The sequence below is a fragment of the Trachemys scripta genome, chromosome 17 (genome assembly GCF_013100865.1).
Source record: "Trachemys scripta elegans isolate TJP31775 chromosome 17, CAS_Tse_1.0, whole genome shotgun sequence".
In the NCBI taxonomy this organism is placed as follows: domain Eukaryota; kingdom Metazoa; phylum Chordata; order Testudines; family Emydidae; genus Trachemys; species Trachemys scripta.
The window spans coordinates 10,465,149-10,492,204 of NC_048314.1; the positions used below are offsets into that span (position 1 = coordinate 10,465,149).

The 27,056-nt window shown below is 50.3% G+C and overlaps 1 protein-coding gene across 3 annotated transcripts in view; it reads right to left on the reverse strand.

Moving 5' to 3' along the window:
• ASTN2 (astrotactin 2) overlaps positions 1-27,056 on the reverse strand; it is a 542,812-nt gene that overhangs the window by 448,248 nt on the left and 67,508 nt on the right. The gene's annotated exons all lie outside the window — the stretch shown is intronic.

Here is a 27,056-nt window from a genome sequence, read left to right on the forward strand (position 1 = left end):
GAAGAGCAGACCGCCCTGCCGCCAAATTGCCGCCGAGGGTGGCAAAATGCCACCCCCCCCAAATCCTGGGCCTAGCCAAGATGTCAATCTTGTATCCATCTGTAACCCCTGGCAACTTAGAGATGGCCACAGGCATCAATGGGAATTACAGACATTTACGGCAATCGAGTCCACTCTCACTAAAAAGCCTCTATGCCGTAAATCCAACTCCCAGACAGGTCAAGTCGAAGCCCTACCGTTGAGTCCAGCCTCTCTGCATCATCCTCTCATCTCCTTTGTTGGCTGTTTCCAGTCTTTAGGGCTGACCTTTCTAAAGGTTAGTGGTTCCTTCTACACCCCCATCCCCTCTTCATTCTCCCTTGAGGCTATACTGCAAATGATTTACCCTCCTTTGGGTTACCCCACTCCCACACGTGCCTCATGGGGAACAGTCCACTGCCGTACCCTTTTCTCCAGAGGATGCATTCTACATTTCCTTCTGCTGGCAGAAGGCTCAGCGAGAAAAAAAAAATGTTATATGGAGAGGGGTGAAAACAAAAACAAAGAAAAATGCTGAAAAAACACCATTGACAGAATGAAACAAGCTGGGCCTTGGGCGAAAATGCCATGTCACTGAGACAAGAAAGGGGCCAAATTCATCCTCAGTGGAAACTCCAGAGCGGCCAGTAGAGTTCCACCAGGATTTCCTTGGACCCAATGTGTTTAATAAATTCCAGCCCATGCACAGGATTAATTTACATATTTGCAGCCAGCAGAGCATGATAGTTGCACTCCATGGTGAGAGGGGCGGGGAGTCCACCTCCCCATGTTACTGGAGCCAAAGAAAAACTGTGGGTTTGCACCATTGCTGGCTATGCTGCAGCCACCTCCGCGGACGGCCGAGTCCATTAACTTGATGGCAGGGACATCACCCACCTGTCACTTATTAATGAAAACATAAATAATCCTTCCAGACTAATGGGAATTCTTTCCGCTAAATCCAGCCCTTCTGCAGATCCTGAGGGTAAAGCAAAGAGAAGGGTATTCTCAAACACACACACACACACACACACACCCCCGGCTCACACTGAGACGATGCACGCACACCCCTGCCTCTCCAATACACACATCCAGGGACCTGTTCAAAGGCCCAGAACAAGGTTGGACGTGCAGCCGCCTTGGGCTGGCAGGACGGTGGCTGGGAGGCAGGATTTGGAAGGAGCAATATTCCAGGCGCCTTTGCACTCTCTTTGCCTGGATTCTGCTACTGAACCTCAACAGTGCCGTGATGCCTTATGGTCTTTTGGGGACACAGGGTTGCCTCACCCAGTGCGCTGTGGGGGACTGTCCTCAGTCAGCCACTGGTGGTGCCCAGTGGGGGGGCTTTTTCACTGGCTGGTACGGCCCCCTCCATGGCTGAGCACGGCACAGCAGCGTCTTCAAGTGGCACTCGGTCAACAGCTACTCAGAGGCCCCTTTTCATGACTCCGCTCTCAGGCCAGGTCAGAGTCAATAAAGGGAGACTCCATCCCCAGACATCAGCCCCACCTTAACCCCGATAGTCCTTGTCCGCACCTCCCCCTTGCATCAGGGTAGTTTTTTTACATCCCCTCCCTTGAGGCTATTAGGGAAGCCCAGGCCCTCCCTCTACTCTGGGTTCCAGCCCACAGACCCTTTTTAAGCAGCCACGGTCTGTTACTGCCATTTCCTACCTTCATCTGCCTCCAGGCCCCCCTTTCACAGAGCGACGTCTTCCAGAGCTTTCTGCCTAGAGATTCTGGCTCCTTCTGGCTCCTTCTGCCGCTCCCTCCCAGTCTGTGGCTGATGCAGAGTCCCCTCTGGCTCCCTACAGGCTAGGGCTCCTGCAGCCGTCTGCCAAAGTGCCTTTCCCTGGTAGCTCTCCTGCTCTGTTCCCTGGGAGCATGTCTTCGTAGGAGCCTCCTCTCTCTGGGAGCACCTTCCCCCAACTGAGTTCTGGTGCAGGTGTTCATTAGCCAATTGGCTGCCAACCAGCCACGTAGGCAGTTGATTATTTCCAGGTGGGCTGATCCTCCTTAAAGAAGCCCATCAACATATAGACCGGGCTCCGACTCCCCTCTCCCATGACAGGCCCCACAAACTCCCAGGCAGAGTTAAGTGCATCTCAGGCACTCTGTAAAGCCATCCCATTGGATCCGCTGGATGCAATGCCCCTGAGTCAATATGAAACTGCCCCAGGACTGCACCCGAGTTGTTGAGCCACATACACATTGGATGGGAACAGGGATTCAGAGAGTATGTCGGGGGGAGGGTGCTCTGGAGAGGGAGATCAGAGACATTTGGATGGAAGATTCCTGTTGAACAGGAGTGAGGGGATCGGTGATGTGCCCTAGGGGAGGAAGTCCCAGTTACCTGAGGGTTGGCAGGGTTCAAGCGGCAGAGCTCCTTGTTTCTCCCTGCGCTGCACAACACTAAGGCCTGCACCGTACACAGAGCAGCGGCCCCGGGAGCAGATCCAGCCTCTGGAGGCGTTATTTGGCAGCCTGTCGAAGGGCCATGAACAGACTGGCATTCTCCTGCATTCTTACGGTGCACACCTGCTGCATGGCACCAACCACTCTGGGGCCGGCCTGAATGGGAGCAGTCTGACTTTAAACAAAGGAATGAATGTAAGCCGCTGGGTAGACACTAAAGATATCCATTGACTTCCTCTGGGTTTGCTTGAAAGGTAATTTTAACTAAGAGAACTGGGAAATAGGAGTCAGGACTCCTGGGTTCTATGCCTCACTTTTCCACTGACCTGCTACGTCAGCTGGACAAGACCATTTCTCTGGGCCTCAGTTTTCAGTGTGTAAAACAGAGCTGTGAATCTTAATAGCTGAAGAGCTGCCAACTCTCGTGGTTTTCTCATGCATTTCGTGATATTTGGTGTTTTTCTTAAGGCTGCAAAGTCCTGGCACAGCGAGAATCTGTTTTGTTTTTAAAGTAGATTTTAGCCTTCCTGGTTGCAGAAAATAGCTTAAAAACGACCCAAGTGGGGTTCCTAGGCTCAGAACCTAGAAGGCAAAGGAAAAGGCCCAAAATACATTTTGGGGGTTTTCTTAAACAAAGCTCATGATTTGCAGACCAAACTCGTGATTTTTGAGTGCGTGGCGTTAGCAGTACTGTTTGTAACGCTCCAAAAGCCTGGGAGAGAAGGTGCTATAGATGGCACAGTATAATTAGTAAAGTTGGTCAAAAAATGTCATCTAAGCAGTTTTCGGAAAGTGCTTTGACATAACCAAAATGTTTCCTGGAAATATGTTGAATTCGACTACATTTTTGATAAAAAAAAAAAAAAGTTTGGAAACATATGAAATCAAACTGGAGTATTTTGTTTTCACTTTCTTGTTTCTTTTTGACTCATTTATATTTAATATTTTATATTTATGCTATTTAATAATTAATGTAATTCACTTGCATGCATTATGTTTACAATCATATTTAATATACACCTCTACCCCGATATAATGCTGTCCTCGGCAGCCAAAAAATCTTACCGCATTATAGGTGAAACCGCGTTATACTGAACTTGCTTTGATCCGCCGAAGCGCGCAGCCCCCCCCCCCCCCGTCCCCCCGGAGCACTGCTTTACCGCGTTATATCCGAATTCGTATTATATCGGATCGCGTTATATCGGGGGAGGTGTATATCTATATATAGACTCTGTGATTAAGGTATATTATATTATGACATTATTAAAATGTTTCATATTGCTGTCGAGCCAAGGGGGGGGGGGTCTCAGATGCACTTAATGAAGCCACCCCAGGTGCTTAAGTATAATTGGTTTTATTGCTAAAGTATAATAAGCTTTTCGGCCTTTACGCGTTACTGAATACGTGCTTTTCTGCAACCAAGCAAGCATCGATGCTTACGCCCCTTCTGCTACAGACAGTCCTGGACTCTCCAGCCTTGTACCTGTAGCAGGCGCTGCTTCAGGTTGGGGGAATTTCGGGCACCCACAAGGCCAGGGTCCGCAGGTGAGACTGTTTGTCTAAAGCAATTTGCATAGCTGATTTTTATTTTTATTTTTTAAGGGGGGGCGTGTAGACCCACAAGCAGGAAACACTATTGTTTTCTATTTTCACACTTAACCTTTTTAGGCCCTCCTTATTTCTTGTCTTGTTTATTTAGTTGAGTGGCTGCAAGCCAGCCCAGCCGGTTAAAGCCAGTTCACTACTAGCTCCCCCCGAACCATTCTGTAACAACAGGCCAAGGTAACTTGCAGTCAGCCCAACAATTGCGAAGATCGTTTAGAAGTTTCCAAATCAAAATATTTCAGAATTTTGATTACACAAAATATTTCGAGAATTGGACTTTTTGTCCCTGTCAGACTGTCCGGAGTGGCTCACAAGTGAGAGTACCAACCTCGGGGCGGACTGTGAAGAAGCAGGGCACAAACCCCAAACGGGTTGTGAGTTCTAGGCTTAGATTTTCCCAACCAAGTATCAAGTGTGAGCTCCTCAAGCACCGTAACAGCCTTAACGTGGAGTGACAGACAGTCCCCTTGGGCACTCTATCTTGGCACCCAGGTAAGCTGCCTTTTTGATGGATGGTCCCTTATACCAAAAATCGCAATAATATTCAGGTTACTCCCAGTCCCAAAGGACCAGTCATTTATCCCAGGTCAATTGTACCTTAGATCCTATATCAAAGACAACACTTGCAACAAAGCGGTGTGTGCCCTTTACGGCTAACCCAGGCTAAGCAGCTGGGGATCCCTTGCTTATGCTTTGCCATTTTTGCTCCCTTGAGTCCAAGTAGCGTTCTTGTCAGGGCTTTTAATCCCTTCCCCAAGAGTTCAAGCTGATGGGACAAACCCACCTGCACATCTCCTCTCCAGGGATGCAGAGGGAGCAATCAACCAAGTCTTTTGTCCTCTGATGTTCCACAGTGGTTTGTCTGATGTCTATGGGCCTTCCTTTGTTGGGCAGGAGATGACACCTCCTGTGGTAAACTAGTATTTCACACTTGGTAATGCTTCTCCCATGACTATGTGGATTTACAGTTTCAGAGCAAACACGTAAATACTGAAATATACACATATTTTATCATTCTAAATACCTATTTTAACAATTCTAACACACAGGGGAGCCAGACTGGTTTCCAGCCATGCCTTTGTCACGTTCAGTGAGGTTCATAGAGTTTAAGGCCAGAAGGGACCATCATGATCATCTAGTCTGACCTCCTGCACACTGCAGGCCACAGAACCTCCCCCACCCGCTCCTGTAATAGACCCCTGACCTCTGGCTGAGTAACTGAAGTCTTCAAATTGTGATTTAAAGACTACAAGTTACAGAGAATCCACCCTTTCCACTAGTTTCAACCTGCAAGTGGCCCCATGGCTGCAGAGGAAGATGAAAAACCCACAGGAACTCTGCCAATCTGACCCAGGGGGAAATTTCTTCCAAACCCCAAATCTGGCGATCAGTTAGACCATGACCATGTGGGCAAGACTCACCAGCCAAACACCTGGAAAAGAATTCGCTGTAGTAACTCAAAGTCCTCCCCATCTAGTGTCTTCTCGCCGGCTACTGTAGATATTTGCTGCTAGCAGTCGCAGATCGGCTGCATGCCGTAGGCAGTCTCATCCTACCATCCCCTCCATAAACTTATCAAGCTCAGTCTTGAAGTGATTTTGGTTTTTTGACCCCACTGCTCCCCTCAAAAGGCTGTTCCAGAACTTCGCTCCTGCAATGGCTAGAAACCTTCATCTAGTTTCAAGCTAAACTTGGTCATGGCCAAGCGTAGAGGCCTTGGCATGAGCTGGCACCTGGTCTGCCAGTGTCACAGTTCTGATTGGGGACAAAAATAACATTTGAAATGTTGGAATTTCCCAGAGGGTAGAAATGTCCATTTCTGACTAATTATTAGTTATTAATTAGAGGCTGTTTTCTCAAGCATCAACCATGTTTGGTATTGGTCCTGAAAGGCTGAATGTGGACTGATTTGCACAAGTCCCACCTCTAAATGCAGCAGGCACCCTGCCAAACAAAGAGCAAGAACCAGAGATCTTATAAACATCCACTAATTAATAGGCATAATACTCGGTGCACTCAAGGAAATCCTTTATCCCCATTTTTCAGAAAGGGAAAATGAAGCACAGAGGGGTATGGTCACCCAGTAAGCTACTGGCAGAACAAACAACAGAATCCAGGAGCCCCAACCCCCGGTCTCCTTTCTCCAACCACTTTATGTCGGATGTGATTTAAATGCTGGACATCTTTATGTTGCTCCTGTCTTCAGCAAGAAAGTACCAAAATCTCAGCAACGTTCTGGTAAAAGTCTCTCGCAATTCTTCAGTGCCATTTTCAATTGCTTTCTTGCACACATGGATGAGCAGATTCCAAAGCACGCAATGATGCTGCTGAATGCACAATGCTGCAAAGCAATCATAAAAAAAAGAAAGAAAAGAAAAGAAAATCCCCAAAACAAAACCAAGTAAAACGGACCATGTGTTGTAGCAACGCATGTGAGAGTGATAGCCTTGGGAAGTAGGTACGGTCTCCAGTCACTTCTTAGATCGGCCAATCGGTTGAGATTATAAACAAGGCATGATTGTGGTCTGTATTCCTCGCTCTTCTCCTACTCCCAGCACTTCAGCCTATCTACCGGAGTCACATAAAATAACCAGGAGACAGAGCGAATCCATCCAGCTTGGAGAAATTCTTCAATGCAAATTATATAGTCATTCCCCTCCAGTTCTGTTACAACAGCCCCATGGCTCCAATATCCCTTCTAAAAACCCTCTACTGCATTTGCAACTCTTCTTTTTAAATGTACTCTCCACACACACACACACACACACACACACAGTTTGTTTGGTGTTATAATAGAAAATGGATGCATCTCATTAAAACATATCTATCTACCTTATTTTCATGGTCAATGTCTTTGTTTGTTTGGGGGGGGGGGGAGGAAGAGACCCTTCGTTCAAGATGCTGTCTCCTTTGTGGGAAGCTGAACAAATATATTTTCCTCCTTCATAAATTCATAAGACGGTTGCTTCTCGAGCCCGCTCTCCGCCCCCCTCATTGTTCTGGGCTCGGAGCCAGCACAGGCCTTATCTAGGACCGGGCAGGAGAAAAGAAACCTTGATACCATCGCGCTTTTTCAGTAGTTTAACAAATCTGAAAAAGTCTCAGTTGCTTTTTAATAAAGCTCGGCGCAGGCGATGGCTGTGCGAAAAGGGAGATGCTCAGAGAGACTGATATCCAACCCCTCCTGTCAGCTCCAGGGCTGGCAGCCTCAGCTGGAACGTTTCCCACACACACCCCGAATTAGGGAAGAGAGTAACGCAGACAAGAACTCTGTGGCGGCGGGGTGGGGGGGAGGAGATCCATAGACTAGCATAGAATCATAGAATGTCAGGGTTGGAAGGGACCTCAGGAGGTCATCTAGTCCAACCCCCTGCTCAAAGCAGGACCAATTCCCAACTAAATCATCCCAGCCAGGGCTTTGTCAAGCCGGGCCTTAAAAACCTCTAAGGAGGAGCCAACAGATCAAGTAGTCTAAGCCATCCATGCCTGGGAAGGACGCTGGCCCTGTTGGTTTGTTTGTAATGGAAGCACTGTCTAGGGCAGCAGTTCTCTAAGAGGGGTGTGTGGCCCACACATGGGTCTCTTCAAACGCTTTTAGCAGATTCCACCCACTGGCTGACGGCAGTAAAATGCTTGGGTCACTTGGCCTCAGCAGCAGCCAAAGCATGAAAAGGAGACAGCAGCTTGCTTCTAGCCCCGCACGGCCCCAAATTCCACCCTCCTCCGTCCGCCACTCAGCCCAAGCGCTGCTGTTCCCGGTGCCCAGCTCTGAGGCTGGGGGAGTAGCATTGCAAAGGGGTGTGCAGCTGGCTTCACAGCCCCTCGGGGCAGTGCTGAGCACTGTACAGGCGAGGTGGGGGGGGGGAAGGGGATTGGAGTCTCCCCTCACCCAGAAAGATGACAGCCATCCCAGACTCATCGTTTTTGATCTGAAACCCACAAAATAGCTGATGACTGATACCATAACCCAAATCCCATAATCCTTTGCAGTCACAAAGGATTGTGGGATATATGGGTCACATCGTGATTTTTTTTCCCTTTGCCATTTTGGTGGACGGACTATGGACCAAAAAATGGTTAAGGACTACAGGTGTTGGGGACTGGGTCACGGGACCTATTCCTGGTTCGGATACAGACTCGCTGGGTGACCTTGAGCTGTCATGTGCATGGGAGCTCCCTGATGGCCACCTCTGGGCCAGGGGCGTAGCCACAGGTGGGCCACTGCCCACCCACATAGCACCCAAATCACACCCTGACCCTGCTCCCCAGCAGGAGCGGCGGGCGGAGCAGGACAAGCCCCTGCACCCCAACCCCATTTCCCTGGCAGGAGCACAGGGGGCGGGGGAGAAGAGGAGACTGCAGACAGAAGGGGTGGGATGGGACTCCCACTTGCCCAGGGTCCCACAAAACCGTAATCTCCATCTGTGGCAGGGAGGTGACCCTCCTGTCATTGCCTGCCTATCCGAAAGCCAGGGCCCACCCGGTTTTCCTCTCCTAGCTATGCCACAGAGGATCTGGGTGCGCAGGGCCAGATATTTAGACAATGGGTGGAGGGGGGCAGGGGTTCGAAGCAGAATGTGGGCAGTGCTCGCACTGTACTGGATACCTACGTAATACAGGTGGCCCAGGGCTCACCTAGGCAATCAGCTGCTTGGGACTTCCCAAACCTCAGCGCTAGATGATGCCGTAGTCTCCAGCCACTGCAGTTCTCCCGCACTGCTCCACAGTCACTCAGGGCACCGAGCGCCTGTGGCCTGCTGGGATAATACATCAGGCCTCACCAGTGCTTGAAATGATGGGAAAGCTTCCGAAAGAGGAGGGGCAGAGTTGGCTTTATTGATTTAAGAGGGGAGGGTGGCCCACTGGTTAGGGCACTAACCTGGAACTCAGATGCAGGATCAATTTCCAGCTCTGCTACAGACTTTCCCGTGTGACTTTGGCCAAGTCACTGGGGCTCTCTGTGCCCCAGCTCCCCTTCTATACAAGAGGGGTCATAGCACCACCCTGCCCCACAGCGGTGTTGGGGAGAAGTACACAGAAGATGGTGAGATGCTCAGATACTAGGGGGAGTCGATAAGTGCCGTGGTCAGATATGGATGTAACTTTTGCACTCCGCATCTAAGTGCTGCAGGAGATGAATGCAAGGCAGGTGGGGGGCTGGTTTTTTTCTTCACCGTACGGCCAATATGTTCAGAAGCTTGAGCGGGAGCAGGTAGCCCCTCGACACTCACTGTCCGGAGCGCTGCAGCAGGCAAGGCCCAGAGAACTTTCAGGGCTGGGCTTTGGTTTGAGCAGGATTGTGCAAGCAGCCACGCACAGTTCCTAGGTGCTGTGGACTGGCTGGAAATGCCCATTGAGACTGGCTGAACGGACTCTGTGCAAGGCTCCATGCGGACACACCCAGTGGACAATCTACCCTGAAGCAGTTAGGTGTAGTTTCCAGCCTGAGTAGACATACCTGTGCTAGCTCTGATCAAGATAGCATGCTAGAACTAGATGTATAGCTGCAGCCGCATGAGCAGCAAGATGGACTAGCCACCATAAGCACAATCCTCTAGCCCCCCTGCGTACAATCTCATCTGAGACCCTAACTACGTACCTGGGCTGCTGTGGCCACCTGTGTATTTTTAGTGCGCTAGTTCAATCAAAGCTAGTGCAGGTGTCTCCTCAAGCTGGAAATGACACCTTCCAGCTCCAGTGCAAACATACCTTTACATGGGTTTGAACTTGCCTGATAGGGGTTTAGCTTGTACCTAAATTACAGCTAAACCAACACACACCAGGTGCAAATCAACATTTAACTTCAATCAGTGCAAACCCTTATATATCATCTCTCCCCCCAGCAGTTTCAGCAGAGTCCAAAGGGACATCTGATGTCTCCAGCTCTGAACCAGGGCAGCTCAGTGCTGAGGGCTACAGTCTGATTCAGGGAGCAGCTCTGGGTAGGAGTAGCCCAACTAACCCAGGCCCGGACCAGAGAATCCAGCTGAACTTGGCTTCATGAGCCACGCCTGGAGTGTTTGGTTCTGGATGGCAAAGCCTGGCTCTCCAGTTCTCTTTACCGATTTTATCCTTTCCATATTTCCGCCCCCCTGTGTGAAGCCCCATCCTCCTCCTCCCCATGGGGCCCCCAACCCGGGCTGGGGCAGGCAGTAGAAATGATCAGAAGCCATTCTCACTCCAGCTGCCAATCTGACAGCCCAGCATGGCCCCGGAGACCTAGGCACAGGTGACCACAAGAGACCGATTTCCAGACTATTGCGGGGGGAAGGGAGGATGGAGCCCAGCAGCCGCCGGGGAGTGCGGAAGGAAAGCCGGAAGAGCCGCCCGCCCCTCGGTTACCGTGCGCCCTGACCCGTCTTCATCCTCTCTCCAGTCACGGCGCTCAGCTAATTGTCTCCACTCATGTGTGCAAACTAACCATTGACTGGAAAATGCCACAGAATGTTAATTTCATTTGGAACGGGGTAATTGCAAAGCGCTTCCCTTTCCCCCACTTTTTTTCTTTCATTGTAGTGAATGAATAAGTGTTGTATTAATAGCACCATTTGCAATTACGGCCACAATCACAGCCCCACCGATGGGCAACTGCCATTATTTCCCCCCCCCCCCCGCGCACTTTCAGTGTGTTCCTTCCCCCTCCCTTTCTCTCATCACGGTAATTAAGATAATGCTGTATAATTATAAATACGTAGGGAAAGATCAAACACTTGAGAGCTGTTGTCCAGCATCTCCTCCCTCAAACCTATGCACTGCGAACACCATTGAAAGCAAGCAAGCAGTCAATTCGCTTCTTTGGCCATGATGTCAGGACCTAGCCAGGTTCCCCTGGGATATGCAGCTGTATCCCCGGTCTGGGATGTGCCTTGGCCCAGCCCCTCCCATGTCAAGCAGTGAGGAAACTCCCCCCACATGGCACTGTGATGGGGAAGCTCCCTTGCCCTGGGGCTGCCCAGAGGATTCAGGGGACCTAGGGCAAAGCAATTTCGGGGGCCCCTTCCATAAAAAAAAGTTGCAATACTACAGAATACTATATTCTCATGGGGGCCCCTGTAGGGCCCGAGGCCTGGGGCAAATTGCCCCACTTGCCCCCCCCTCTGGGCAGCCCTGCCTTGCCCTTCCCCACCACCACCTTCAGGGCACTCTGTCACCCTGCCCTTCCCTCCCACCGCTGGCACCCATGGGGCACTGTGGCAAGGAAGCTCACCCCTTAGCTGGCACCCTCACTAGCACGGAGAGAGCACTCCCATGAGGAAGCTCACAGCATCAGTCCCCTTGGCTGGTACGGCCATGAGGAAGCCCACACAAATCTTGTTAGACCACCTTTTAGCATGCACAGCCAGATAGCAGGAGCAGAGAGCCGGGACGGCTAACGGCGCCGTCCCTCAGCAGCCACCAGCGCTCCTCAAGTTATAAAATAATTGAAAAGTTAAATAAAAACACTCTGGAGGAAGCTTCCTTATTTGGCGCTAATGGGCACATGGCAAAATCCCGGCCTAATGTTCCGTGGAGCGGGGAGAGAGAGATCAATAATCTCCAAGTGAGAACAGTGGCGCTGCTCCGCCCCACCCCTCCTGGGCAGCCAGCAAAGGTTATTAATGACAGCGCTTGAAACGGAGAACGGAACATCTTCATAAAACGCATGCGGGGAATGAGGGCCTCTAGGCCCTTCGGAGACAGGGAGAAAAGTCCCACCTCTGCCCCTGCAGAACGTGCTCTTGATCCCCTAGGGCACGAGGTGGCCAGCACTAGAGACTTCCAGCATCCTCGGGAGGTGAGGGAACGTGCTCTTCCAATTGACCAGTGCTGGCTGAGGAAAGGGTTGGGCCGGCCATACCAGAGCCTGCTCTGTGCCAGTGCAGAACCTCTCCAACCCAGGGAACCAGCCGTCCTTCCTAGAGCTTATCCAGACCTCTGGCGGTATCTTTAGCTCAGGGTCTTTTTTAACATATCTGGGGGCCCCTAAGGTGGAGTGGAGTCTCATTGTCAGCCGCCTCCCTGCACGCAGCTGTTGGAAGTCATGAAAGGACGACTCCGGGGAAGGGGTGCGAAATGGAAAGGAAGGGCCCGAAGGAGAGAAGGGGAGGGGAGCTCAGGGAGGGCAGCTCCTGCAGTAGCAGCGGAAGCCCAGAGGTCCTTCGCCCCATGCGAGGGACTGACTCAGAGGGGAGAAGTCCACCTACCAGATCCCCATCTCAGCACTGTCCAAGGAGAGCCAACAGGACGGCTCTGGAAAGGCATCACGTTGCCGGAGTCAGACCATGGCAGAGCTCGAAAGCCTGCATCTCTGTTCTGTGGAATCCCACCATGGTGCCGATCTAGGCAGCTGTCTGCAGCCCTCTGGCAGATGCTGCCCATGGTGCCCATTCACCCCAGGAGATGCCAGGAGAGCAAACAGACTGGTTGGGGACAAGAATGCAAACCTAAAGCAGGCCTATGCCAGACGGAAGGTGGCACTGCAGTTGCAAACACCTGGGCTGGAGCTCAGATGCTTGTCACTCCGGAAGGATCAGCCTGTCTGCTTTGATAGCCGTGAGTGATGCTTCTTTCTGCCACAGCCCAGGGAGCGCACTTGCCCCACCGAGGGGCACTGTCTCTGCCCTGTTACAGAAAGCGGATGCGTGGGGGGAAGACGGCAGATCCTTGTCTTGCTGTGAGACCTGTGGGGCTGCTACCAGGCCTTGACCAGTCATCACTGTCTCCAAACCGTGTTACGCAGGAGGCCGGACTAATGGTCCCTCTAGCTTTACAATCTATTAATATGAATCAGCAGCTTGATCACAGCCATTTGGTTCCTGCCGCTTGGCCTAAATCCACAGAGTGAACATGCACCTAATCGGTTTTGATGTGGTTAACAGACAGTTCACGAAGTGAGAACGTCTATCCGCCACCCACTGTAATGCAGCCTGACCTCAGCATCCCTCCCTCTCCACCCCCCAGGACACCTCCCACATGCTCATCCCCTCTCGGGCTCCTTCACCTTTCTCCCCAGCAGCGCTGCAAAACATTTGCAACGCCGCCACCACCCTGCTTTCTGCTCCAGAGAGCCTGGCATGGCTCCCCCTGGGGCGATAGTCAAGCCAGGATGAGCAGGCACAGGGGCTCCCCAGCAGTTTGTGCTTTTTGTCAACAAGCTTGCTCTTCAGTTTTTCATTTTTCCTTGCCCAGCTGGCAAACAAATGCCAGCCCCTGTGGCATCTGCCCTGTGGAAGCCTGTGCCACACGCTGAGGAGGCAGCTGAGAACGGATGAACTCAAGCAAGCCTGTGTGTCAAAAAGGAATGGCATTAACTCAAAGAAATGCAATGCAAAGTATTATTGTATGCGCTGCCGTAAAACCCAGGAGCCTTCATCCCAGACCCCCTATGTTAGATGCTGTACAAACACACAACAAAATTCTTCACATAAGTTACACAAAGTAAAGCTTCATAAAGAGCATTGCAAAACATCTTAGTAAAAGCAATTAACAATCAGACAAAGAGCTTCCATCTCAACAGTGTACGTGGGGCACCATGTGGAAGGAAGGTTTAGGTACAGGAAATAGGTGACTTGGTGACTTAAGGAGAGATGACTTGCGTATTCAGAGGTGGGATTCTTGCTTTGGATAGGTCTGGAGATCATATTCCTCCTAGAGTGCAAGTTGGCAAGTACCTTCAATATTAAAGCATGGAAAAGAGAGGCTGACTGTCAGGAGAAATCTTCCCTTGATGTTGAGATCTATTCAGTTCCCACAGTGGAAGAACACTCTCCCATAGGAAGTAACAGAAGCCAAATTGTTCTGTATGTTTAAAACCCCACTGGGGAAACACGAGTAAACATACAACGGGGAACAATCCTGTATTGGCAGGAAGATGGAACAATAAGTGTTTGTATTTCTAAGTTTATCAGATGCAGTGGGCAAGTGGTTGTAAGAACATGTGGAGCAGGAGTAATGCATTCTCATCCCTTGTCTGTTGTACGTGGAAAAGCAGGGAGATCTATTCTGTACTAACTGAAGCATCAGAGTGGTTTGTCAGGTGAGCTGACTGTAAAGATATGTTACAGGATGGCAGCTCTGTCACTTCCATGCTCGAGACTGCCCTGGCGAGGACCCCATCTCAGCAGGAAGCACTGTCTCCTGGCCAGTGAAAGCATTTCTGCCTACCACTACAGCCTGGGAACCCAGAAGAAGCCAAGATCGGACACGACCTTGACAGGTTGTGGTTACACACACTCACAGTGATGTTACAGTCCCTGGGAATTCCTCAAGCGGCTTCCCCCTGCTTGCAAACAGCTGGGTCGAGCAACCAGACCCAGGCTATGTTCTCCCATTGCTGTAATTAATCCACCACCCAAGAGGCAGTAGCTAACGCAGTCTACACTGGGCCATAGCTGAACCTCTCAGGGTGGACACAGCTATGCTGATCTAACTTTCACCCAGGTCTCTTTCTCAGGCTGTGAGAGGAAGGAAGCCACTGTCTCCAGGTTTACCAGAAGAAGCCAGATCTAAGCAGCATCAGCCACACTGCATCTCGCAATGCCTTACAACCTAATACACAGAGCAAGAGGGGCATCAGACTTGAACCCTGTGACACCCTATAAGGATGAGTCGCTGCCCTGGTGAATGGAGTCAAGTTTTAGCAATGCTCTCCGCCCTCACAGGTCCTTCACGTAGGTCGCTGCCTCAGGATAAATGCTATCAAAAGCTGCCGATAGATCTAACATCATCAACGCAGGCGCTTGTCCACGATCCATCATCCTTACGAGTTAACTGACAAGACGGGCGCAGAACCAGTCCTACACCCAAGTGAAATGTGACTGACAGGAGGAGGAGGAGAAGGAAAGGGAGCAAAGCAGATACTGCTGGAATTGGCATGGCCACTCCCTTCACCATAACTTTCCCCCTAAGAAAGGATGCTCACAAGACTGCTTCTGAAGCCAGGGGCAGACCACGGGGGGGGGGAAGGGGGGGGGGGCAGGGTTTGAGTTCCTGGCAACTTGACCCCCTAAGAGAAGCACTTAGAGAGTGAAAAGGACCCATCCTTGCTCACCCCCCAGGCAGAAGTGCCTGAACTCCACCCTAAGGCACAACATCTACATAGCTATTTTTAGCATCCTAGCATGAACCCCTGCAATATAAGTTTCTGGGCTTGCTCCCAAATGTAATGTAGATGTATCCAAAGGGGGACAGAAAATACCCTGTGGGAATAAACAGCTGCCTTTCTTTGCGTCAGGGAAAGAACATCTCTACGCCAATCCTGGTCAACACTCCACCTACGACCTAGCTAGCAGCAGCGACGGGGCCATAAATAATGTAAATGCTTTATCAAACATTCATAGTTATGTACAAAGCGATAAACAATGCCAGCCTGGGATTTATATTTATATAGTTCCTGACGGCTTGTTTTCTTTGGATAGCCAACATTTCACAGCTTATCATCCATGTAGTTCTGATTTGGCTTGGATGAAAAGCATTTCAGACACCAAGGGAATTCATTGTTATCTCACACGAAACCACCACGGCCTCCCAACCAGCAGCCAGGGTCTGACATGACCCCCCCACCACCATCACAGACCCCGAGTTAAACGAGCTGCTGATTCCATTGGCAAGAAGGTTACGCCGCTTCAGTTTATACACGGAACCTTCTCTTCAGACTCAATGAATGAGACCTCGCGACTGGCGTTTAGGGGACGCCTGCACTTCGAATCCCAGCCCGGGGAGATGTACCCGCACTAGCTCTGAGCGAGCTGGTGCGCTAGCTGCAGCGGCGTGAGGAGCAAACCACACCGAGTACAATCCGAGCGTCTCATACATACTCAGCTCGGCTAGCCCCTCCCAGCTCCTGTCCCACCGCGGCTACACTCTACTTTTAGCATGCCAGCTCTAGCAGGTATGTCTCCTCGAGCTGGGCGTCACTCCGCCCACTGGAAGGGGGACATACCCCCCGTGCCACAGTGAAACCAGACCAGCCTCGGTCCGCCTGGCTCGCAAAGCAGTTGCTTGGAATCATTTACCCTGCGGTAGCAATTACAGGCACAATCAGGTCTAGGTCAGGTCAGTAACAGTCCCTGGCACAAAAAACTTCCAGCCTTCCCAGGGCTCTTGGAGTTTTTTAATTCGTTACAAGACCTGAAATCAAGAGAGACTCCGGGGCTGAGGAGTTTTGTAAGGACGTTTTCACCTCGCTTTACTGCTCACACCTCATAGGAAGCTGCATGCACTTTAGAAACCAGTCTGATGTCTCTTCAGCCTACTCCCAAAGCTTCCTAATAGAACTGAAGGTGGAATTTTATACCAGTTTTGCTCAACCAGTGCATCTTTGTGTGTGGACACTCATATCTGTTTGAACCAGGCTTAGGCCTGGTCTACATGCTTGTTACTACACCAGGGAAAGGTCTGGTATTTTTAATTGATACAGTTAAGCCAATGCAACCCTTTGTAAGAATGCCATTATGCTGACACTCAAGAAACCCTGAAAAATATATATTGCTGACTAGTGAAACAGAGCCATGGTCCTCCTGGCTGGTAAAAGCCAACAGAGAATAGCTGTGCCCACTGCTAATGGAAATAGCCAATGCCTCCGTCCCAGGAGCTCACCTACCAAACTCAAAAAACACAGCCAATGTACCCACAGTTGTTGTAGGTCCTGTTAAGGTATTGGGGTGGAGGGAGGGGGCAGAACGTTCCCTTTAAACTGATCAAGCAAAGGAAGCCTGAATTGCTGCTCACGAAGCGATGTTTGCTAGCTGTTCTGCCTAGAAGGGGAACACATTACAATGGTCCTTTACCCTTCTGTGACCTCCAAGTGATCAGCAGCAATCCACCTTCTTCTCCCCTCCTCGCTCTCCCGGCAGCCTGCACCCGTTCCCCTGTGATGAACGGATCACCGGGAGAAGAAGCCAATGCCACGCTGCAGCACTACTAGCCCGCAGGATCCCCAAGGCTTCCCCCTGCCTCCTCGCTGCATGCCTACCGAGACGCCGCTCCTCCTGCTTGGCTTGTTAAGGGGGCAAAAAAAAGCCTCGTTCCACCCAATTCCATTTGTTTTGCTTGATGAACTCAACCCTCCCTCCGGAATAAAACATAAGCCGCGCCCCAAATCCCCAGGGTGACCCAAACTGGAGACCGATGCAATCGAGTTCACTAAAGGGCTGATCAGAAGAAACCCAAAAGCCCAGCACAGGGGCTGTCTATTCCAGCCAGAGAGGCAACCGATGTATTAATGAGGACCAAGTGGAGGGATTTGGAAAGCGGAAGTTCTCTTCAGCAAGTTAAAACAAAAAACCACCTCCCCCAAAAAACAAACAAACCGCCCCAATATTCAGTTCAAGCAACAAAGGGCCTGACACCACAACCATTATAACCCCTGCAATTAATACCCCTGATTGAACAAAACATCCCTATTCAGAAAAGCACTTCAGCCCAGGCTTAACTCCCACTCATCTGGGTGAAGCACACAGGTGCTTTGCTGAATAGAGATGGAGCTAAGCACAAGCTTTAATGCTTTGATGAACTGGGCCTAGTTCTCATCTCGCAGAAGCCATTTTTTTTTTCTAGGTTGAAATTTGCAATGGGATGTTTTAAGCAGGAATCAAAGACCTACTTAGAATATTCTAATCCCCATCCGTGGGGGCATTTTGACTGTGTCTTTAAACAGTGTTTATAAAATACAGGAGACGTTTGCAGGGACTGGATCAAATATAAATTGGGTCATGGGCCTTTTTGGTAACTGCTAGAGTAGGGTGGAGTCCCAAGATACAGCAGATACCAAACTGATGCTCTGCTCCCTCTTAGCATGTACCCATGAAGCCAAGCAAATATTGGAACCAGCATTTTTTTTTGTTCTTTTTAGGATCAAAATGCCTCTGATTAATATTTTGCCCCCCTACCTCTCCATTACGATTCATTTCTACACTCTTGCAATCAGCAGAGAGACCGAGCCAGGACCAGGCTGCACTCAGAGAAAACCTGTTCCTACCCCACAGCTCCCTAGCCTCTCTCTGCAGAGCTCCCGAGTTGTTCGCCTGCCAGTGAATTCTGCATACGGCTAGGATCATGCCCCATTGCACCCTTGAGAGTGCATTTTAGCACCACAACATACAGACTAGTGGATTGTGCACTGGAGTTGGATTCTGGAAACCTGGGTTCTAGTCTCAGCTTGGCCATTGACCTAGGGCAAGTCACTTCCCCTCTGTACCTCAGTTTCCTCATCTGTAAAATGGGGATAATGATACTGACCTCCTTTGTAAAGCGCTTTGAGATCTGCTGATGAAAAGAGCTAAGTCTGAGTATTAGCCTCTTACATTTTTGTTCACAGGTGCATACAAGAAGCTTTTGCTTATCTACTTTATATGGGCCCCTTCCCCTAGTATCTGATCACATCACAGCTGTTAGTGTATTCCTCCTCACAACACCCCTGGAAGGCAGGCAGTGCTGTTATCCCCATTGCACAGATGAGAAACTGAGGCCCAGAGAGACTCAGTGATTTGCCCAAGGTCACACAGGAAATCTGTAGCAGAGCAGAGACTTGAACCCAAATTCCCCACCTTCCAGCCCAGCATTAATCACTGACCCAACCCTGCTGCCCTGTGCCACATGTTACTTCCCTTCCCTGAGTAGAAACGCCACCTACTTTACAAACAGTTAAGCCACACAGCACCGCTGGCTGCAGGGAGACAAGCGTCATCTCCCCTCCACAAGGGAGCTAAGTAAACACAGATGTTTCAAGGCGCAACAGTGGGTCAGAAGCAAACCCAGACCCAGAACAGCTAAGTTCCAGACCCCTGCTGTCAGTGCAAGATGACAGTCCTGATACACTTACTGCATCAATCACCTGGAGCTCTGCTAATAACTCATCTCTGTGCTTTGGGCTTGCAGGCAATACAGACATTCTGGAGCCCGTGAAGTGGGCAGGAAGGCAGGCCTGAAAATTACTGGAGACACGAGCCAAGATGTTTGGCTGCTACTGAAAAAACAGAAGATGACTGTTTTTTGCTCTCCGGGCTGCTATTCCTAAACACCCGTTAATTTCACCTGAATATTGATCATGCAGCAACTCTGGCTCCCTCGGTCCTTGGAAGAACCTGTTCAGGCAAAGACTTCACTCCTTTCTGAACCACTGGCTTCTCATGTTGGAGAGGTGAAGAATCCAGGACTGCAAAGAGCACCTCTGCCAGCGCTGAGTAGGAAACAGTTGGCAGGTTACAGTGACAATCCTGACATGTTTTCATTCTTCTGTTCCATCCTGGTTAGGTTTTTATGCAGAGCCCATCACCATAATATCTGAGCACTGGTGACGTTGCATTCTGGGATCTCTTCAGTGAACCAGCAAGTACCAAGGAGATTTCACAGAGGACGTTTTCAAAGTTAGTTAATATCTTATTTCTGTGCCGATTGCCCCCCAGACCCAGCCTTCTTCAGACGGGGTTTGGCCCAGAAACTTGTGGCTCACTCCATTCTCACTTTTGCTTTACAGTTCACATTTAACGTTAAATCAAACTCACTTTTCCCCCCATACCTTGGTAACTGATGCAGCTTCTCTGCCACAGCGTAGGGTCCGATCCTGCTCCCAGTGACGGATTGGACTCAAAACCCTTTGCTACAAATCTCTTCCAGTCACACTAAGAGCAGAAACATTTGTTGGTTATCACCTGGCTAGACAATGTAACAGCAACAAAGAAATAGAATGCTCATGCTGTTGTAGGAGTGGATGCTATTGGTAGAGATAAGAGATAAAGGTATTAAAAGCGAACAACAACTAAATTAGGAATTCCCATTGGAAGAGTGCTTCTGGCCATCATGTTAGAGGAGATACAAGAGGGCAGAAAGTGCAGATATCACAAGCAGTATTGGCACCTCCTCTACTTGGACAGATGAGTTACAGTTCAGGATGGAGACTGGTCACAGAGAGCTGGCAAAGGAAAGGAATTGGAAGACCAAGACCAGTGGTGGATTAACGATTTTGCCGCCCCTAGGCCCTGAAATAATTGCCGCCCCCAGCCCCATATGAACTTGTTTTAGTTTTTTATTAACGTTTAGGATTCTCGCGAGTATGTTTATTAAATGGCATCGCGACGACATTGGTGGTTTCAATACACGCTTTGATTGGTAGAATCACGGCATCACTGATGCCGCAATTACAAAAATGCTGCTATTACTGTATAAATTTGCCGCCCTAGGCCTTGTTGGCCTAGATGATAATATGCCGCTGACCAAGAGGTGGAGTGAGTGGGGAAGAAACCCAATGCCACAAGCACAATTTGAAAAAGATTCGAATTTGGAGGGGTATAAAAATGCCTACTGCTCAAAATGCACCACGGCCTCGTCACACCAAACCCCTAAAGAAAGCACAGAACCCAAAGATTGCAGTCATGCCACACCTCCGAAACTTACAATGCCAAGTACAGAGGTAATGATCCCAACCGGCTACCCTGATGAATGCAGAAAAGACCCCATCCCACCAACACACAGTTTCCCCCGAGTCCCACATCCCATCCCGCCAACGCACTTCATTATCCAAAAACGACCTACTTGGCTAATGAAATCTCCCAACGGATACTCTGCTTTAAAAAAATAAACCCTGTTCATATTTCTCTCCCATGAGCAGCATATGCAGGATTTTCTTCTGTCTAAATTCATCTGGGTTCTCTGCCGTGTCACCAGGTCAGTTCTACTCCTACTGCAGCTCTAATTTAGTTTGCTTTAGGTTTGCAGTGGGGCTGTGGGGCATTTTTTTTTTTTTTTAATAAAAAATGAGGTTGCATACTACTTATCATGTTAATAGAAGTGTATGATGTGTCCAGATTAAAGTCTGCTGCCTGGGAAAAATAAACATCTCATCTTTGCCCTGCTGTTTATCTATCCACAGCAGAGCCCTATATCAGGTCAGAACCTGTAATTTCATTAACTTTATCACTCAGATGTGCTTGCTGCCAACTGTCATTCCATGCATCGCGCCGGCGTTGGTTTGCACCAGGTTCCAACTTCAGCAGTTCAGGTAGCACCAGTGGGGGCTGGTTTCCTGCTTGCTTAGCTGCAATGCGCCAGCAAAGCATTCTATGGGGAACTTGGCCCTACGGCTCCCTCCGCTCAGCCCACCTACGGTTTGTGAAATAGGCATTTCTTCTAAATAATATCCCAAGCCTGGCAGAGGTTTCTCCATCGGGCTGGATGTTGCATGCAGCCAGAATCTTCCTCGAGATGGGCAAACACGACCCCCCTCCCTAATCAAATGAACACAAAGCAGGGGGGGGGGAAATGCTTCTCCTCCAGGAAAGTGCCATTGATCCTAACAGCTGGTGGCTGCCTGGTGTGGTGTGCCTGGATGCCTAACGACAGGGGCGCTTCCATCACTGCGCTGCCACAAGGCCCTGCCAGGTTGAAGGCAGCACACCCATGGGTCTGAGCTCCTGGGCGCCCAGCATTCGTCAAACCCCTTCTCTCCCAATCAATCATTTGGCGCTGACTGCACACAACACCTGTCAAGTGCCAGGCCACGGGTGAGAAAGTAAGGGGAATAGCAAACTCCTGAGCTTCATCTGAGTCACCCTCCACCATGGCTTTTACTGCTCGGGACTGACGCTCAGAAGAGTAATTTGGGGCAGCTTTAGTCATGTCACCGTTTGCAGCCTGGGGACAAGTCCCGGCAGATACATTGTTAAAAAGCTGCATTGCGGGAACTCCGAGTGCCATCTTCCTTGGATGCTAAACTACCCACTGGAAAGCTGGGATAGCATCACTCAAGCCTAGTGGTGCCTCCCGAGACCTGACTGCCTGCTACAAGGTGGGTTGGGGACCGGGCTGATGGGTAGAGAGGTGATGCAGGAAAGGCAGAACGGGGAAAAGGCAGCTGGTTTTATACCCTAAGGCCTGGACCGGAGTGGACAAACTACGGCCCGAGGGCTGCATCCGGCCCTCCAGACCTTTTAATCCAGCCCTCAAGCACCCGTCGGGGAGTGGGGTCGTGGGCTTGCCCCGCTCCGTGTGGCTCCTGGAAGCAGCAGCACGTCCCCACTCCGGCTCCTACGTGTAGGGGCAGACAGGGGGTTCCACACGCTGCCCCCACCCCAAGTGCAGCCCCTTCAGTTCCCAGTGGCCGAGAACCGTGGCCAATGGGAGCTGCAGGGGCGGCACCTGCCGACAGGGCAGCACGCAGAGCTGCCTGGCCGCGCCTCCGCATAGGAGCTGGAGGGGGGACACCGCTGCTTCTGGAAGCTGCTTGAGGTAAGCGCCTGTACCCCTGACCCCCTCCCGTGCCTCAACCCCCTGCCCCAGCCCTGATCCCCCTCCCGCCCTCTGAACTCCTTGGTCCCAGCCCAGAGCACCTTCCTGCACCCCCAACCCCTTATCCCCAGCCCCCGCACCCTGAGCCAGAGCCCTCACCCCCTCCTGCACCCCAACCCCCAATTGCATGAACATTCATGGCCCACCATACAATTTCCATACCCAGATGTGGCCCTCGGGCCAAAAAGTTTGCCCACCCTGGCCTAGATCCATGAAATCAGTGGGAGTTAGGTGCCTAAATAATTCTGGGGATCTGGGCCTAATGCACCAAGATTTTCCTTGGCAATCCAGGTGCCAGGCGTTTTGGTTCAGACCAGGAGTGCCTGGCAAATACAGGCTGTTGTTTAGTAAAGAACAGATGAATGTAGCAGTGGGGGCAGGCGAGCTAAACCTCTTACTGGCATGAGTCTAGAGTGGCTGTAAAAGGAAAGTAGCACATATACTTTGATATGAAATATCTCCTGCTAAGGGCATTTCTTGGCCTGGTTGTCAGAGGAGCTGAGCGCCTGCCACTCCCACTTTAGTTAATGGGACTAAACTAAATTACACGGATCATGGGCCAAATCTTACTGCACCTGAGAGGTCGAAAGCCCCATTACATCAGTGGGAGTTTGAGGAGAGCCAAGAGCACAAGATAGGGCTGCTCCAGCGATATCCTGACAACAGAGCGCTGGGGCACTCGATTTCAAAGTGACAGCCGAGGATGGAGCCATGTGGTTCAGGAAGGCCAAATGGGAAAGACAAGGCTGTATCTACACATCGCTCTGAATATCTGCCCAGGTTTGCCCTCAGTTGCCTTGTCTTAGGCAAGGTCATTTTCACAGTAGCTCGATCACAGGAGCAATCCAAATCCACAGATACCTCTGGTTAAAGTACTTGGAAAGCAACGTAATTTCTGAGTGGGGTTCCCCCTACCCCTTTTAGTTTTAGCTTCCCCTCAGCTCCGCTCTTATAGCCTAAGGCCACTTCATGGAGTAAGGTATGGAGACGGGTAATTGAAACAAAAAAAAATTATTAATTTAAACTGAACGGTCGGTAACATTTGCTTACACAATACAAGGCTAATAGACAGGCATCTTTGGCAACGCAGATGGGCTATTAGAAGCCATACAGAAGGGAAATTTACCAGCCAACGTAAAACATATTTTATCACCAATTCCTGAAACCCTCGTGGAGTTTAATATTCTGCCCTAAATCTTGTTTACTGTTCTGCTCTGAAGACTATTGAAAATTCAGTTATTTCTGTCTCGCCCAACCCATACAACCCTAAATAATGTATAAAAAAGCAAAACAAAGAAGAGAATGTTAAAGAATAAAAATGCAAATGCAGGCATGGCACACGAAGATTCTGTCACAAAGGGAAGGACTGGGGAAGCCTTTTGATAACATTGTAGGCCCGATATCTGGCATGTGCATTCAATGGAGGGAGCTGAAATGGCCTGCTCAGGTGCTCTAAATGGCCACTGGGGTATCTACATGCTCATTGGAGCACAACAGCATAGGCACAGGAAGTAGGAAGTTGGGGGTTCTGCAGCAGGGTCCCAGCTGCTGGTCCCACGCCTGGCTGCTGACCTGGCATCCCAGCTGTTGGCCCTGCACCCGGGGGCCCAGCTGCCGGCCCCAGGACTCGGCTCCCGGCCCTGCACCAGAGTCCCGGCTGCCAGCCCCAGGACTCAGCTCCCGGCCCCATGCCCGGGACTCCAGGGCCCTGATTTCCAAAGCTCTGAGCACCCACATCTCTGCTTGACTTTGATGACTCAGCATCTCTGACCATCAGGCCCTCAGTGATTTTGCCCACAGCCATAGGGTAAGTCAGCAACAGAACTAGAACCCCGGAGTCTTGACTCCCAGGCATTGCCACCTTAAAGGCTCTTGTTTGCAAATTGAGCTTCCTAGAGTATTAAAAGCGACCTCATGCTTGAATGGAGTTTGCAAGCATTTCTGTGCTCAATCGAAGTCTGCTATCTTCGAGAACGAGGGCTCTAGGAAAGGAAAAAGCTATTCCCACTCCCCTTGAGAGGGGGACTTGTGCAGCATTCCGATCTACTCCTGCAATAAATATTGCTAGCAGGTAAAACAAATGCACTTTGCTTTTATTTGGATGCATTTTACTGTGTGCTGCAGGTTAACGATATTAAATGTTGTATAATGACATTTCGATAAGCAGAGGTGGGCGTTACTGTTTCGGAGAGACAGGCTTTAAAAACGCAGGCAATCAAATGTGCATTAGCCACAGCACTCTGGGCAAAGCGCTTTCCCTCCTGTGCGGGAGAAACAAATCCCCCAATTCTTCATCCAAATAACTGCCTCGAAAGCCCACACCTAACAGGGGGCATGCAGGACCAAAGCAGCCAAGCTGGATTGTCTCCCCAAGTTCAATTCCTCCAAACCATGGTCTGGCAGAGTGTGTTTTATCTTAGGTTAAGAGCAGAACTAAAGAATCAGTCTGTTCTATTCTATATAGATTTTACACCTCCCGGATGGTTGTAGCATCTGAGCACCTTCCCATGGTGCATTAAGTGACATCACTAACATCTGTCACGCATGGTTCATTCTCTCTCTCATCCTCGCCCCAGGGAGTAGTCACAGAACTTAATAGAAGATAACTTGTCCCATCTGTATCCTCAACCTGCACCGGCAAAGCCTGCCCAGAGATCACTACGGCTGTGCTGAATCCTTGGCTCACCTGGACCCCTCCCTGCTTCTGGATACCCCCAATAGCCGGCTCCGACTGCCAAAAAGGCCCTTTTTTTAATTGATGGAAGGCGAAAAGACTGTGCGATTCAGACACAGCAATCCACACACGGGTGACCGTCAGGCTTGGTTACTGTACCTCTCTGTCCCTACGTTCTGGACAAAACTAGCCACCTTAAAAGAGCTACAACACAGGCTGATGAGAATATATTACCCCAGCGTCCCATTCTCTGGTCTAGCTCCCCATTGAATTCTGGGTCAAATTCAAGTAGGATGACCAGATAGCAAGTGTGAAAAATCAGGACAGGAGGTGGGGGGGGGGGGTAATAGGTACCTATATAAGAAAAAGCCCAAAAAATCAGGACTGACCCTATAAAATTGAGATATCTGGTCACCCTAGATTCCAGGGGGGCAGCTCTCGTCTGCAGTGCTGTTGGTGGGATCGTTCTGAGTTACAGCCCCCGAGAGACCGCCTCACGCTGGCCCTCTTTTGACCTCCCACGGTAGCTACGTGCCACTAGAATCATCAACCTCAACAGAGATACTTGCCTGTGCGTAGTTCTCTCGGCACTTCCCCCACAAGAGATCAGAACAGCTGTGGACGTCAGTGTGACGGGTTGGACCCCTTGGGAAGCCACCTGATGCACTGAGATACCACTGAGTCTACCTGGTTCTGCCAGCCTGGGCCCCCTGTAACCTGTCTTGCCATGCCAGGCTCTTAAAACCCCCTCTAACACACCCAGGGCCACACCCAGGTGCAGATCAGCTCTGGGAAGACTCAGCTTAGGGGACTTGCTCCAGCACTCAGATGTCCACCTCCCTTGGAGTGCAGACTCAGAGAATCATAGAAGATCAGGGCTGGAAGGGACCTCAGAAGGTCATCTAGTCCAACCCCCTGCTCAAAGCAGAACCAATCCCCAACTAAATCATCCCAGCCAGGGCTTTGTCAAGCCTGACCTTAAAGATGTATTATGAAATTCGCCCCTCCCTCACTGCACCCCCCCATTAGAAATTACAGAATACATCCTGGCCTAATTAAAGCATCTCTGCTAACACCCAATTGAGGTGGGATGCTACTGTCCGTCTGTCAAGCTGCAATCCTAACAGATCTGTCTACAACCATCACACTTGCAGCCATAATCCGCCATCCGCGCAGCTCCAGAGTTATTACTATTTATTATTTTTGGTGCAATAGCACCTCCGAGCCCCACTCATGGACCAGCACTCCCCTGTGCTAGGCCCTGTACCAACACAGAAGAGAAAGGTCATCCCTGCCCCAGAGCTCCCAGTCTAAGTGGCCGCCAAAGCAGAAGCTGTAGTGTAGGTGAGATTCAGGCATTCAGGGTTGTCTACCGTCATGTTGTACAAGCCTTGACGACAGTAAAGACCTACAATCCCTGTCCACACTGCCAGCACCAGTTGTGCTGGACGGGCACAGACGTACAGCTAAAAGTTTGCACATCAGCGCACGCAGTGGTGAAAACTCTTACGCTCGTTGGAAATGGAAGGTTTCAGACTGTTCATTTTTAAAAGAGGATTCAACAGGGGAGAAAATAAAGTAAAATGTATGAGAAGCCATAACGCCACGAACTTCCTACGCACATGGGTTTCTCTAGTACTTCACTTTAATGCTACATCATCTGACCAACAAAGCGAGATTGCCAGGCTGGCTGAGGGACGTGTACGCAATCACACAGCCCGGTCATCGGAGAGTCAGGAGCTGCAGAGTTCCAACTGCGGCACTGACACCAACGCCCGCTGCAGCCTAGGACAAGTTACCAAACCGTGCCTCAGTTTCCCCCACCTTCTGAGAAATGGGGAATGTTGATACGTGCCTATTTTAGGAGAGGGGCGAGGACCAGTGTTTGCGAAGTGTTTTGAAGATGAAGAGCTCTACATAAAGGCTAGGCTGTGTTATTTTAAAGCATGAGACTCTCTCTTTCCGCATCCCACCCTGCTAACACTATAAAGAATCCCCAGCGTGAAAATCCCTGGCAAGGATGGTTTGCCATGAAAGCAAGACACGGGCTAAATGAGACGACGCCTGAGACCCAGGACTGGCTC